The sequence below is a fragment of the Notamacropus eugenii genome, chromosome 1 (genome assembly GCF_028372415.1).
Source record: "Notamacropus eugenii isolate mMacEug1 chromosome 1, mMacEug1.pri_v2, whole genome shotgun sequence".
Classification (NCBI taxonomy): domain Eukaryota; kingdom Metazoa; phylum Chordata; class Mammalia; order Diprotodontia; family Macropodidae; genus Notamacropus; species Notamacropus eugenii.
Window position 1 is genome coordinate 429,676,545 of NC_092872.1, and position 15,319 is coordinate 429,691,863.

General features: G+C 39.2%; 1 long non-coding RNA gene and 1 pseudogene across 1 annotated transcript; one reads left to right on the forward strand and one right to left on the reverse strand.

The window, feature by feature from the left end:
• Positions 1 to 1,235, reverse strand: LOC140526452 (uncharacterized). The gene is made up of 3 exons (XR_011974379.1): positions 1,185 to 1,235; positions 559 to 688; positions 1 to 102 (listed from the first exon to the last, which is right to left on the reverse strand). It is a non-coding gene; the product is annotated as an uncharacterized lncRNA (long non-coding RNA).
• Positions 1,236 to 14,159: 12,924 nt separating this feature from the next.
• Positions 14,160 to 15,004, forward strand: LOC140526457 (purine nucleoside phosphorylase pseudogene; annotated as a pseudogene).
• The last annotated feature ends 315 nt before the right edge of the window (positions 15,005 to 15,319 follow it).

Consider the following 15,319-nt stretch of genomic DNA (forward strand, 5'->3'; position numbering starts at 1 on the left):
ACTGTCACAGAAAAATCCAAGGGTACACTGAGAGAGAGACTCTCTTTGCCTTCATTTTCTTGAAGGGAAATTTTCAGGAGGTCGGCATTGTTAATATCGAACCTGCGCAGAGAAGCCAAGGGAGAGAGAGATGACAATACTTGATAACTTTCCTAGAACCACCCCTTTCTGATACATCTTGAACCTGAAACCAAACCCTGCCCAAATGTGACTCTTCTCTTAAACCACAAGTGGTCTCTGAGGACAGAAAAAGAGAATGTTTTCACCCAAATGAACCATAGATTTTGAACCACAACACGAGTGCACACTCTTCATCCTATCCCTAAGCTAGGCGATTGAGATCACCATGGAAAATGGAAGCATGATTAAGCAGACCCAATGGAAGTTGCAGTTGTCAACATCCCTCTTTGCCACATTGCCCCATGGACAGGTATTGGACAGCCCCCTCCATTCACTAAAACCCTTTATTAAATTGGACTGCCCTCAGTCCCACTGTGGGAGATTGCCTGATACTCATATTACAAGTGGAGTATGACTTGATCAATAAGGAAGACTCACGAAACTAATCCCCCAGTGAGTGTAGACAAAGTTCTCAGCAGATTTCCAACAACTGGTGTGTCCAGAACCTTTTGTAGCAAGTCCGCATTGCTGAGATCTTTCAGAAGAGTTGTCACACTGTTCTTTAGACCTGGGAAAAGAATTTCCATTTTGACTATTGCTTACAGAGGAACGAGAGCAATTTGGTGTCAAGGCAGTAGCCCTGGACTTTCTACCTAGTTGTCTAGTTCTCTCTGGGAGCCAGGTTTCTCCTGACCCAAGTGAGCCACTGAATTATTTACCCTCCACTGTCCCTCACAGCTATATTGATTTACCCCTATGATGCTAGAAATGCTGTAGTTTTACTCATTTTCAAGCCCCATGTCCCCAGATACAATGATTGAGCCATTTCAGTGGCACTCTCCTCCAGACCCAGCAGCCTTTTATAAGAGGAAACATCTGGGGCTAAAGAGAAAAGGAGACTTGCTCTATGCCCTACAGAAGACAAGAGCAGCTTTCCTCTCCTAATGGCTGGTTGAAACCCACATTCTCTGCTTCCAAATTCAAGGCCACACGGCACCATATTCTCTCAGAATGAAAGTTGCAAACATACTCATGGGTCCTCTGGAAAGGCAAGGATCTCTTACCCTTTCCTCTCAATTATAGAAATGCTTAGGCAGCTAAATGGCATGATGCAGACAGCCCTGGGCCTGGTGTCAGAAAGACCCTAGTTAATGTCTAGCTTCAGACTTAACTGTGTGACCCCAGGCTAAGATCACTTAGGCTAGCTGGCCTGAATTACTTCAGTTGCAAAATTGCAACAATCGCTCCATGTACCTCCCAGGCTTGTTGTGAGGATCAAATGAAATCACAACTGTAAAGCACTCTGCCTGTTGCCTGGCACTGTAGTAAGCACTACATGAATGTTGGCATAATCAGCACTATCTGAAGGTTTATGGTGAGGATGATGCTGCAGGAGGAGGTTATATGTGAATCAGTAGGCCCCAGAGGAATGCTATTGGCAGGATTTGAATGGTTTCCCCATTCCTGCTCTCACCACAACCTCCCACCACCTTACCTCCCAAGGTCAGCCACACCTCCTAGTCTTATCACCCTTTGTCCCAGTGGTCTTTTCACTTCAGGCCTGGGGTTCCCTGGAAAGGGATCAAGTCTAATTAAGATGGGAACTTACTGTCAATGATATCTACAAGTACTCCGGAGTCTTCTTCTTTCTCCTGAGCCAAGCTCTGTGGGAACTGGCCACACAGGAGCACAAGTCCTAAAAGCAGCAAGGTCTTCATATCTAATATGAAAAAAAGGAATAAATATTTTAGACAATATTTGAATTAAAACACACTTTGCAAATCAGATTCTCCCTCTATATATGCTTAGCATTGTTAAAATTCCCTAAATAATCTCATTGTTATTCCATTCAGACTAAGGCAAAGATAAAGGCTTAAAACAATGAGGTGAATAAAGAAGAGAAGAAGTTCAATGCCCTTTCCACCTCAAGATCCCTACAGTACTTCCAGGTGAGGAAAGTTTCTGTCCTGAAACTCCAAGTGAAACTTTCGAGGGAGTGTGGAGGGGAATGGTCACGATCCCCTCTCTTTGACCCTTCACACATGCCATGTTTCTCTAGACAAAATGGAAGAAAACTCCTTAAGTTTTCAGTCTTTCTTGAATCTATATTTTCATCTGTTGCCAATCCTTAGGGATAGAGTTCGAAATGCTCCTGATGTGCAATGCGGAATACCATTTTTCATTTTTTTTCCTAACATCACCAGTTGCCTATGTCTGGGAAGGCCCCAAAAGTCTTGTCAGTGCCTGCCTCCTATCACCCTCCTCTAGTTCTGCTGTGATTCCCATGAGGTCATGTTCTTCTCAGAGCTGCACCATCAGAGAAGCTAAGTGGTGTGGGCTAAATGGCCTGGAGTCAAAAGTCCTGGCACCCTCTTGTTTCCTTTCCACTGACTCCCTCCATGCAGAATAATGCTAATTCGTCTTCCAGCTCTAAGATTCTAGGTTCCCAATGAGAGAAACCTGAAGTCTTGTACAACTGTCTGGAAATCAAGACTCAGCCCAATGATTTTTGTTCTGTTTGCAGCCCCAATGTTTGGGCACCATTCAAAACAATTCATTGTGTAGCCCTGAACATGCAGGATGATAAGTCTTCCACTCTATCCTGAAAACAACTGAGCTGAGTCAAGCTGAGCTTCAGAGGATTCATTCTTTATCTCAAAGAGAAAGCTATTGTGGAGAAATCGTTCAATTCTTCTTTTCTAAAATTAAAGGACATTTAAATAGAATTTTTGACCAAAATGTCCAAACCACAGAGGAACTTAGAGAAGAACTGTTCTAAGCATCTCATTTCATAGAGAAAAGAACTAAGGGTCTCAGATTAAAAGGTACTTGACCAAGTGACACAGTCAGTTCTGAGCAGCATCTGTGTCACTTACAAAGCAATATTGATCCATATTTACAAGTGCAACAAAAGTAGGTAGTCCGTGGAATTCATCAAACCTGGTTGATTTAAAAGAGCCTCATGGAGATTGGTTGCAGATGACCAAATGGATAACAAGGAAATCTTTGAGGAAAAGTTCCTCATTCTGATACTCTAACCTTGAATCAGAGGCCTACAGAGATTTGGGCCAGGTCAGTCTCTAAAAGACCCCCTTGTCATGGGAACAGCAAAGTGATGTCCTACCCTCAGCCTATGGCCCCAGGGGAGGGTAGAGCTGGGCTGGTGGGTCTCACCTGGGTCTCACCAAGGACTCTCAACAGGAATCTCAAAGTCCTTCTCTACCTCTTCCTATAAAACTTTGCCTGTCAGCCACTTTTATATAGCAAGACTAGCTAGATGATGCCAGAATTTCAGTCAGATGATTGATTTTAAAAAAGTAGTTTGGAAGATGTGTCTCATGATGATTCCAATCATTCTGTAAAGTCAATAATTGCTGATCACACTGCCAGAAGGGAGAAGCAGATGAGTGATAGGCAAAGTAAAGAGATGTCAACATTATCTTGTACGTCATTCCAAACTTGAAGCTTGGATCAAGGGGGCCAAGTTGTAGGACTTTTCTTATGAGTGCATTTCTTACAGTGAGAGGGATGAGATTTGGGCCATGGAGACAGGGAACCTAAAGGAGTTGGGCAGACAGGTCACAGACCCAAAGTGGAGAAGTAGCTTTCCATTCTGACCTTCACATCATTCTGTATGGAGGGATGCATTTTCATGCTGGAGGGAGAATGGCTTCCAGTAGTAATAATGGATGAGCTACTCAGGGAAGTAGACTTTTGATTCTAAGCCTTCTCAGCTATGTCAGTTGATATTTCCTGATTTTTAAAAATTTTGAGGAGGAGGAATCATGAAAGTGACCTGAGCCTTGTTCAAGCCTCTTCCTTATATTTCCCCAATGTGAAAGAAAAAGTGGAGAAGAAATTGTGCCACTCAAATTTCTAACAATTCACAGGAATTAGTTGAGGTCTTCTTTGATCCAGGACCTCATTAAATTAGCTCTGCCCCCCTTCCTCCAAATTAGTTACATCGTTTAATTGTGCCCCAAAGTCTCCAGTTAATAATAAATTTGGATTGAATGACTAGGGCAAATTTCCTGAATCTATATGAGTTGGGGATCCTGGCATGATAGGATTTCATGTATTTCTTGATAGTAGAAAAGCTGGATGGGAACAACAGATCCATAAAATACAATGGTGGAAAACAATGTCACTTCCAGTCAGGCAATTCCTGCAAGCCACTGGATAATCCTAGAGGTTGAGTACTAGAAAGAAAGAAAAGGATGAGGGCCCTGAAATCTCATTGACTCCCAGGGTGGCCCAAGCCAGGTCCTTCATTCCTCTTGGGCTTTTGTCTTTTACAAGAAGAGTGTCTTCCTTCTATTAGACGCATGTATTTTTTCAGAGAGCACTTAGATGCCACCGCAGAGGCATATGGCAGTTGGCACAGGCCAAAGTTAAGGAAAAGGGACAGGAATAACCCTGTTCCCTCCCTCCCTCCTATCCCTTTGGTGTTCTGTTATTTTCCACCATGTCAAATTCTTGGTGACTCCATCTGGAATTTTCTTGGCAAAGAAATTGGAGAGGTTTGCCATTTCCTTCTCCAGATTGGTTTACAGATGAGGAACTGAGACAAACAGGGTTAAGTGACTTGCCTAGAGTAACACAACTATTTGAATTCAAGAAGATGTGTCTTCCTGACTCCAGGCACAGCACTCTATCCACTGCACCTCTTAGCTGACACTTCACTCCCTCCATACCCTTAGATCCCAATATGGTCTCTTGCATAAATGTAGTCATCATTATTTTACTGTGACATATAAAAGTTGAAGAGATGGTTTCTGTGTAATTAATACTAGAAATGCCAAGACCTTCATGGAACCTACTCAATGCTTATATGCCTGTGAAACTGTGGGTGTTCCTGAGGGGGGCAATCAAATCTAATTGCTTACCAGTTGGTGAGAAGAATTAATATTATAATGAGAGGTGGGCTTCTTCTATTGAGGTGCTAAGGGACATGACTCATCACTCAGTCCTGAACAAAGAGACTTTTCTCTTATCCAGACTGCTCCCACCTTGGTCATTTGGACAAAAAGAGTCCACCTCTACTCAGACCTGACTGAGTGGAACCCCATGGGTCAGCATTCACTGTTGATTAAAACTTTTGTAAGTTATTCTAGTTGGATAGGGAGTCTCACCCCGGATCAAAAAGCATGTAAGCCAGGGATTTGAGCAATCTCCTTCATCAACAGTATTCTCCAGTTCAGTATCCTGAACAAACCACAAAAATCTCAAAATTTCATGATCCTATTTCAATCATTGATTATTGACATGAGAAGGAAAGAATAATTTCTCTCAGTATGTTCAATTGAGTTAAATGCCAGTGAGCACAAACTGTGGATGTTCCCAATGTACCCTGAAGCCTTCAAACTCAAGCCCAGTAAGAGTCTTTTTGTTGCCTGATGGCAAGTCTATCCAAACCTGAAGACAGTCTTGTCCAATAGAAAGACAACCAGGATGTGATATTTCTTAACTCTCCTATTTCCTGAAGTCTCTCTCCCTCTACATAGGTAGAAGTAAGACCTGCACTGATGATGACTGAGGTCCTTGATGGACATGAGTTTGAAAAAGTGCCTTCATCTCCACAGCTGTGCAGAATAGCCAGCACAATTGACAAAGAGAAGGGAAAGTGCTGGGATAGAAACAACTCCAGAGTCAGTAGCCCAAGGAAGAAATTCTGAATCAGCTTATTGACTTGTATGACCTTGGACAAGAAGCCCTTTGTCCTCTATGGATTTCAATTTCCTAACCTGTAAAAAGGAAATGATTGCAGGGGATGATCCTTAAGTGACCACTCAGCTCTGGACCCTACCATTATATTCTTTCCAGTTATGAATGAGAAAACCAAAATGTGAGAGGGAAGGTCAAACATCTGCAGTCACCAAGCTCAGATTCACTCTAAGTGCCATGCTCTGCCTCCTTGCCTCTCACAAATCTTAAGGGAATTCGTTTGAGGAGCAGGTCCAGTCTTCTTTCAGGGTTGTGCTATGGCTTTACTCATTCTTTTGCCTATTAACTCCTTTCTCATCCTTCCCTTCCCAAGACTGACTAACTTCTCTTTTCTCTTCACTCTCTTGATCCAAATCCCACTGAAACCAAAATCTTCTGTGTTTTTCTCCATTATTTGTTGAGAACATAAAGCAATGTGTGGATAACTAAGCATAATTGACTTTGCTAACCTTCCATGGTAGAATTCACTGAGTGTAGCAGAGAAATCCTGCACTTGCCAAATTCTCAGACAAAGAAGGAATTCTCTTGCACTGTTTTGTTTGTTTTTTTTGTCTCCACCTTGAAATTTTCACTGGACTACTGGGCCAGGGATCTCTCAACTCTGGTCAGTCACAGCCTTCTCTTTACAATGGAATGGAACCAACATCTGGTAGGAGGATTGTAGAGAACTGGAAGATTGAAAGGGACAGGTACAATACTTTCCCTATCTTTTTCTTTTTTTAATATTTAATTCATGTATTTGTTTTCAGTTTTCAACATTCATTTCCATAAGTTTTAAATTTTCTTCCTGTTCTTCCCCCCTTTCAATGTGAGACAGCATGCAATCTTCTATGGGTTATACACTTACATTCTTATTAAACAAATTTTTACATTAGTCATTTTGCATAGAAGAATTGAAATGAATGGGAGGAATGATGAGAAAAACCAAACCTAACTAATACATAACACAAGAGAAAATATTCTGCTTCATTCTGTGTTCTGATTCCATAATTCTTTCTCTGGATGTGGATGGAACTTTGCCTTAAGAGTCCTTTGGGAATGGTTAAGTTCTTCTATTGCTATAAAGGGTTAAGTCTATCAGGAAGATTCCTCACACACTGTGGCTGCAGCTGTGTATAACATTCTCCTGGTTCTGCTCATTTCACTTAACAACAGTTGATATGTCTTTCCAGGTTTTTCTGAAGTCTAACTCTTCATCATTTCTTATAATACAATAGTATTCCATTACATTCATATACCACAGTTTATTCCACCTTTCCCCAATTGATGGGAATCCCCTTGATTTCCAGTTTTGGTTACCACAAAGATAGCTGCTATGAATATTTTTATGCAAGTGGGATCCTCTACTTTTTTCATGATCTCTTGGGGATATAGTCTTAGAGGTAGTATTACTGGGTCAAAGGGTATGCACATTTTTGTAGCCCTTTGGACAAAGTTCCAAATTGCTCTCCAGAATGGTTGGATCAGCTCACAGCTCCACCAACAATGAATTAGTGTTCCAAATCTCCCACATTTTCTCCAATTGTCATCTTCCTGTTTTATCATGTTAGCCAATCCGATAGGTGTGATGTGGTGTCTCAGAGTTGTTTTGATGTGCACCTCCCCAATCAATAGTGATTTAGAGCATTTTTCCATATGTTCATAGATAACTTTAATTTCTTCCTCTGAAAACTGCCTGTTCATATGCTTTGACCATTTATCAATTGGGAAATGACTTGTATTCTTGTACATTTGACTCAGTTCTATATAGATTTTTGGAATGGGGCCTTTATCACATACTCTAGTTGGAAAAATCTTTCCAAGTTTTCTGTTTCCCTCCTAATCTTGATTGCATTGGGTTTGGTTGTGCAAAAATCTTTCAGTTAAATGTATTTAAAATTATCCATTTTGCACTTCATAATGCTTTCTATCTCTTGTTTAGTTAAAAAATTTTTCCCTTTTTCGTAAATCTGATAAATGCACTCTTCCTTGCTCCACTAATTTGTTTATAGTACCAGTCTTTACGTCTCAATCATGTACCCATTTGGACTTTATTCTTGTGTGCAGTATCAGGCATTAGTCTATGCCTAGTTTCTGCAACACTATTATTCAGTTTTCCCGGCTATTTTTGTTGAATGCTGAGTTCTTATCCAAGAATCAGGGGTCCTTGGGTTTATCAAATAGCAGATTCCTATGCTCATTGACTACTGTGTCGTGAGTACCTAATCTATTCCTCTTGTGTACCCTTCTGTTTCTTAGCCAGTACCAAGTGGTTTTGATAATTGCTGCTTTATAATACAATTTGAGATCTGGTAGAGCTAGGCCACCTTCCCTAGCATTTCTTTTCATTAGTTCCCTTGCTATTCTGGACTTTTTGTTCTTCCAAATGAATTTTGGCATTGTTTTTTCCAGCTCTAGAAAATAACTATCTGATAGTTTGATTCGTATGGCACTAAATAAGTAGATTAATTTAGGTAGAATTGTCATTTTTATATTAGCTCAGCCTACCCATGAACAACTGATGTTTTTTCACATACTTAAATCTGACTTTATTACGCAAAAAGTGTCTTGTAATTGTGTTCATATAGTCCCTAGATTTCTTTTGGCAGGTAGACTCCCAAATATTTTATAATGTCTACCCTATCTCTAAATGCAATTTCTCTCTCTGTCTCTTGCTGTTGGGCTTTGTTAGTAATATATAGAAATGTTAGTAATATATAGAGATATAGAAATGTGAAGATTTGTGTGGGTTTCTTTTCTATCCTGCAACTTTGCCAAAGTTGTTTATTATTTCAAATAGCTTTTTACTTGAGTTTCTGAGATTCTCTAAATATGTCATCATATCATCTACAAAGAGTGATAACTTAGTTTCTTCTTTGCCTATTCTAATTCCTTGAATTTTTTTATCTTCTTTAATTGCTACAGCTAAAATTTCTAGTACCATACTGAATAATGGTGGTGATAATGGACATCCTTTTTTCACCCCTTATTTTATTGGAAATGCATCTAGCTTATCTCCATTGCATATACTGCTAGCTGAAGGTTTTAAGTAGATACTACTTATTATTTTATAGAAAATTCCCTTTCTTTCTATGCTTTCCAGTGTTTTTAATTGGGATAGGTGTATTTTGTCAAAAGCTTTTTCTGCATCTATTGAGATAATCATGTGGGTTCTGTTAGTTTTGTTGTTGCTAATAGTTTTCCTAAAATTGAACAAACCCTGCATTCCTGGTATAAATCCTACCTGATCATAATGTATTATTCTAGGGATAAGTTGGTGTATTCTTTTTGCTGAAATCTTATTTAAAATATTTGCATCTATACTCATTAGAGAAATTGGTCTATATTTTCTTTCTCTGTTTTGTCTCTTCCTGGTTTAGGTATCAAAACCACATTTGTATCATAAAAAGAATTTGGGAGGACTCTTCTTTCCCCAATTTCCCAAGTAAGCTATATAGTATTGGATTTAACTGTTCTTTAAATGTTTGATAGAATTCACTTGTAAATCCATCTGGTCCTAGAGATTTTTTCCTAGGGAATGCATTGATGGCTTGTTCAATTTCTTTTTCTGCTGTGGGGTTGTTTAAATATTCAGCTTTCTCTTCTGTTAATCTGGGCAATTTATGTTTTTTTTAAAAAATAATCATCTATCTCATTTTGATTGTCGAATTTATGGGCATAAAGTTGGGCAAAGTAATTTCTAATTATTGTTTTAATTTTCTCTTCAATGGAGGTGAGTTCACCCTTTTCATTTTTGATATTGGTTATTTGGTTTTCTTCTTTCTTTTTATAAATCAAATTGACCAAGGGTTTGTAAATTTTATTGGTTTTATCTTAAAACCAACTCTTTGTTTTATTTATTAGTTGAACAGTTTTCTCAATTTCAATTTTATTAATCTCTCCTTTTGTTTTCAATATTTCTAATTTGGTATTTACTTGGGAATTTTCACTTTGTCCTTTTCAAAGCTTTCTCACCTTCTTGCCAATTTATTGATCTCCTCTTTCTGTATTTCATTCGTGTAGACATTCAAAAATATAAAACTTCCCCTAAAAACTAACTGTTTTTGTGGTATCCCATAAGATGTCATAGGTTGTCTCATTATTTTCATTTTCTTGACTGAAGTTGTTGATTGTTTCTATGATTTGTTGTTTAACCCACTTCTTCTTTAGGATTAGATTATTCAATTTCCAACTAATTTTTGGTCTATCTTTCCATGGCCTTTTATTATATATAATTTTTGTTGCATTGTGATCTGAAAAGGATGAATTGATTATCTCTGCCTTTCTGCACTGGATAGTGAGGTTTTTAGGGCCTGGTACATGGGAAGTTTTAGTATATGTGCTACATACCTCTGAGAAAAATATATATTCTTTTCTATCCTGATTCAATTTTCTCCAGAGATCTATCATGTCTACCTTATCCAGAGTTTTATTTACCTAATGAACTTTTTTCTTCTTTATTTTAAGGTTAGATTTATCAAGTTCAGAGTGGGGAAGGTTGAGGTAATTTACTTTATAACTGTATATGTATATGTATAACATATTTTACTTTATAACTGTTCCTTCTATCTCTGTATATCCCTTTTATATTCCATAATATATATACAATTCCCAAGATTAACAAGTATCATCTTCCCTTATAGGTAACTAAACAGTTTTCCCAAATCGAGTACCAAGTTTTCTGTTTACCCTGTTTACTTTTTTATGCCTCTCTTGAGACCTGCATTTGAAGAGAGAATTTTCTATTGAGTTCTGGCCTTTTCATCATGAAGGTCTGGAAAGCCCTTATTTCATTAAATGTCCATCTCCTTGCCTGAAAAATGTTATGCTGAACTTTGCTGGGTAATTGATCCTTGGTTGTAGTCCCAGCTCTTTTGCTTTGTGGAATATTGTATTCCAGTTCCTTTGATCTTTTAATGTAGAAGCTGCAAGGTCCTGTGTGATCCTGACTGTAGCTCTTCCATATTTGAATGGTTTCTTTCTAGCTGCCTGTAGTATTTTCTCCTTCACTTGATAGTTCTGCAATTTGGGAACAATATTTCTTGGTGTTTTTAGTTTGGGATATCTTTTGGGAGGTGAACGGTGGATTCTTTTGTTGACTATTTTGCCCTCTGGATCTACTACTTCTGGACAGTTTTCCTTCATGACTTCTTGGAAGATATTGTCCAGACTGTTTTTCATCATGGCTTCCTGGTAGGCCAATAATTCTTAAATTTTCTCTCTGGGATCTATCTTCTAGGTTAGTTGTTTTTCCAATTAGATATTTTACATTTTCTTCTGTCTTTTCATTCCTTAGAATTCGTTTCACTGATTCTAGATGTCTCATACAGTCATTAGCTTCTACTTGTCCAATTCTACTTTTCATCAAATTGTTTTCTTCAGTTAACTTTTGCATCTCCTTTTCCATCTGTCCAAGTATTCCTTTTAAGGAATTATTTTCTCCAGTTAGGTTTTGTGCTTCCTTTTCCATTTGTCCAAATTTCCCAGTTAGGTTTTGTACTTCCTTTTCCATTTGCTCAATTTTTCTTTTGAAAAAGCTGTCCTCTTCTGTTAATTCACTTTTCATACTTCTAAAATCATTGGCCATTTTTTCTCCTATTTTCTTCTTCAGATCTTCCTAGAGTGCTCTTTGTGCATGCCAGCAGTTCATAGTCCCTTCTGAAGTTTCAGATGAGAGTACAGTCTCAGTACTGTCCTCTTTGGTATTCGTGTTTTGGCCCTTGTCCCCATAGAAAGATTCTATGGTGTTTTCCTTCCTCCTTTGCTTCTTGCTCATGATTGTGGGAGCTTTGTGTGCTGTGGCCTGTGGTTCTTTCAGCTAGAAGCTAAAGAACCTGATGCTGAACTGGCTGGTGTGAGAAAGTGGAGACTGACTGAATTCTGTTTGTGTTTCCTAGGATTTGTCCTGGAACTTGCTTATTAAGTGTGGCAGAGGGGTGGTCTGTTCAGTGGAGATGTCCTCAGCTGAGCAAGAGCAAAGGCAAGCTCAGTGCTGCCACAGTGTTTTCCCATTTCCCCTGGAGTGCTGAGGCACTCAGTGGTCTTGGTGCGAGGCTCCACTCCTGGAGGCACCTCTCCTCCTGGTTTGCTGTGGAGGGACTGTCTGGGATAGCTCTGGTCCTCCATCACAGAAAAAGGGATCCTGCTTAATGATTTTCCTAGCTTCATGTGCTATGAGACTGTTTGCCCCTTCTGCAGATCCCACTGATCCAGGATTTTTCTGGAGAAACATTTTATGGTTCTTTCAAAGTCAGCAAGGGGAGGGGCAGAGAACATTTACCTATCCCTCTGTCATTTTGGCTCCTGGAAGTTCAAGTAGGTGACTTACATCCATTTTATCTGTGGGCTGAAAGTCCCAGGCACAGCTGCTGCAGAGATACATGGGGCTCTGATGGCGTCTCTCCCTCACTTGGCTCCACTTGACTCTTGTCCTGAGCTGGTATCCTGCTGTGCTTTGCTGCAGCTTTCTCTGACTGGCCCAGGGTTTCCTGCTTGGCCCTGTCTCGGCAGGATGTGCTGTTCTGTGTGCTGTGTGCTGTGTGTTCCTCCACCCCTGCAGAACAAATTCTTCCCATCGAACTTCCAGTCTGTCCTGGGCTGTGAAACTGATGCAGTCTGTCTTCTACTGGATTCTGCACCTGCAAAATTTGGTCACATTCTATTTTTAGAGGTATCTGAGGGAGTTTGTCTAAGAGTTTAGATGAATAGTTGGTCTCACTCCACAACCTTGTAAAAAATGTTTTTGAGTCATATTTCTATGATAAAGTCCTCATTTTTCAAATATGTAGAGAAATGAGTAATTTTTTTTAAAAATAAAAGTCATTCTCCAATTGATAAATGAACAAAAACTATGAAGGGACAGTTTTCAGATGAGGTAATCAAAGCTATCTATAGCCATGTTTTAAAAATATTCTCAATCACTATTGATTGGAGAAATTCAAATTTAAATTATTCTGAATTACTACGTCATACCTATTAAGTTGGTTAATAGAAATGAAAAGGGAAATGGAAATGTTGAAAGGGATGTGGAAAAAATGAGACACAAATGAATTGTTGGTGGAGTTGTGCATTGATTCAACCATTCATAAAGTAATTTGGAACTATACCCAAAGGGCTATAAAACCACACATAACCTTTGACCCAGTAATATCACTACTAGGTCTGTAGCCCCAAAAGATAAAAAACAAAAAAGGAAAAAGAGCTACATATACAAAAATATTTATAGAAGCTCTTTTCTGGTGGCAAAGAATTGGAAATTGAGATGACCATAAATAGGGGAAATGGCTTGCCAAGTTGTGGTTTAAGACTGTAATGGAATGCTACTGTATTATAAGAAATGATGAGCAAGATGTTCTCATAAAAAAACTGGAAAAACTTATATGAATCAATGCAAAGCGAAATGAGTAGAGTCAGGAGAATATTATACACAGTAACAGCAATATTATAAGATGATCAACGGTGAATTTCTTAGCTATTCTCAATACAATGATCCAAGATAAATCTGACTGAAAGACTTATGATAAAAAATGCTCTTCATCACCAAAGAAACAAATGATGGAGTCTGAATACTAATCAAGACATACTTTTTTAAAAAAAACTTTATTTTTCTTGGTTTTGTTTTTTGCTGTTTTCTTTTACAAGATGACTAATATGGAAATATGTTTTTTTCATGACTACACATGCATAAACTGGATGAAATTGCATGCCTTTTCAGTGGGAGAGGGTGGGGAGAGATGGAGAGAATTTGCAAATTTGTAAAATCAAAATGATAAAAACAAATGTCAAAAATTATTTTTACATGTAATTGGGGTGAAATAAAATATCAAATAAATAATATAAAAGCTAACATGTAAAGAAAAGAGAAAAAGAAATATCCAGAATGGAATCACAAAGATTCAGACATGACTGAACAACAACAAAAGTAACAATAATCATTTCCTTTTATACTTAGGGCAATTCTAGGACATGGTTGCCATTACTACTTTTATTGTGAAGATTAAGTAACTGAGTGAGAGAGAGGAAGGCCTTTGCCCATCATCACATAGCTAGTAGTGGTCTGAAATCAGATTTGAGTTCACATCTTCCTGACACCAAAAGCAATGCTTAAACTACTTCGCCACCAAGCTGCCTCTCTTCTGTATGATTTACTGCTAGAAATAGCACTCTGATTGCTTCACTTCCAGATCCCTCCTCTGTCTGTTCCATATTCCCATCAGCTCATTTGCCCTATGCAAATAATCATGTTGATTTCCCCTCCCACTTTCCAGTCAAATTTTTTTCTTCATCTATTAGAATATAAGCTCCAGGGAGACACAGGAGAATACCATGAGGGAGCCATGGAGAATCAATTCAAGTATGAGGATTATAAGGAAGCAGTTGAGTGGCTTTTATTCCATACTAAATATCAACCTGAAATTGCAGTGATCTGTGGTTCTGGATTGGGGGTTTGCTGGATAGACTGGCCCAATTCCAGGCCTTTGACTACAATGAGATACCCAACTTCCCTCAAAACATGATCCCAGGACATGCAGGGAGGCTGATATTTGGATATTTAAATGACAAGTACTGTGTGATGATGCAGGGCTCATTCCACCCATGTGAAGGCTACCCACTTTGGAAGGTAGCATTCCCTGTGAGGGATTTCCAACTTAAGGTGCACACCTTAATTGTTACCAAGGCTGCTGGTGGGCTGAACCCTAAATACTAAGTTGGGGATGTTATGCTGAGCCAAAATCATATCAACTTGGCAGGCCTCAGTGGCCAAAATCCACTCAGAGGCCCCAGTGATGAGAGGTTTGGAGAAAGGTTTCCTTCCATGTCTGATGCCTACAACAGGATTCTGAGACAGAAGGCCCATTGTATATGGAAGCAAATGGAACAGGAACGACCACTGAAGGAAGGAACCTATGTTATGGTGAGAGGGCCCAACTTTGAAACCACTGCAGAGTGTTGGTTTCTGCAGAAACTAGGAGCTGATGCTGTTGGCACGAGTACAGTACCAGAGGTGATAGTGGTCAGGCATTGTGGCATTTAAGTCTTTGGATTCTCCCTCATTACAAACAAATCAATATTAGATTATGAAAGCCAGGAGACAGCCAGTCATGAAGAGGTACTGGTGGCTGGGGGCCTGGCTGCCAAGACCTTGGAGCAATTTGTCTGTACTCTTGTGGAAACCATGTAGCCACCTTCTGAGAGGACTTTTTGACCCACAGGCTGTCTTGCCTCTCCTTTCCCTGCTGCCCACTTTGTATTCCAGACAGTGGCCAGCTTTGCCTCCTTGCTTGAACCATTTAGCTTTCTGCCCTGAGGTTGTGGCAGAGGAGTGAGAAATACTGGTATTCCACCTCTTTGGTATATTTACCTATTCTTTCAGGCTCTTCCTAATGATACCTAATTCTCTTATTCCATTGGTTCCTTCCCCATCATGAAAAGCTTCCATCAGTCCCTTCCCCATTATAGAAAGCTGGATCATTCCATTGTAGCTTCTACCCAATGC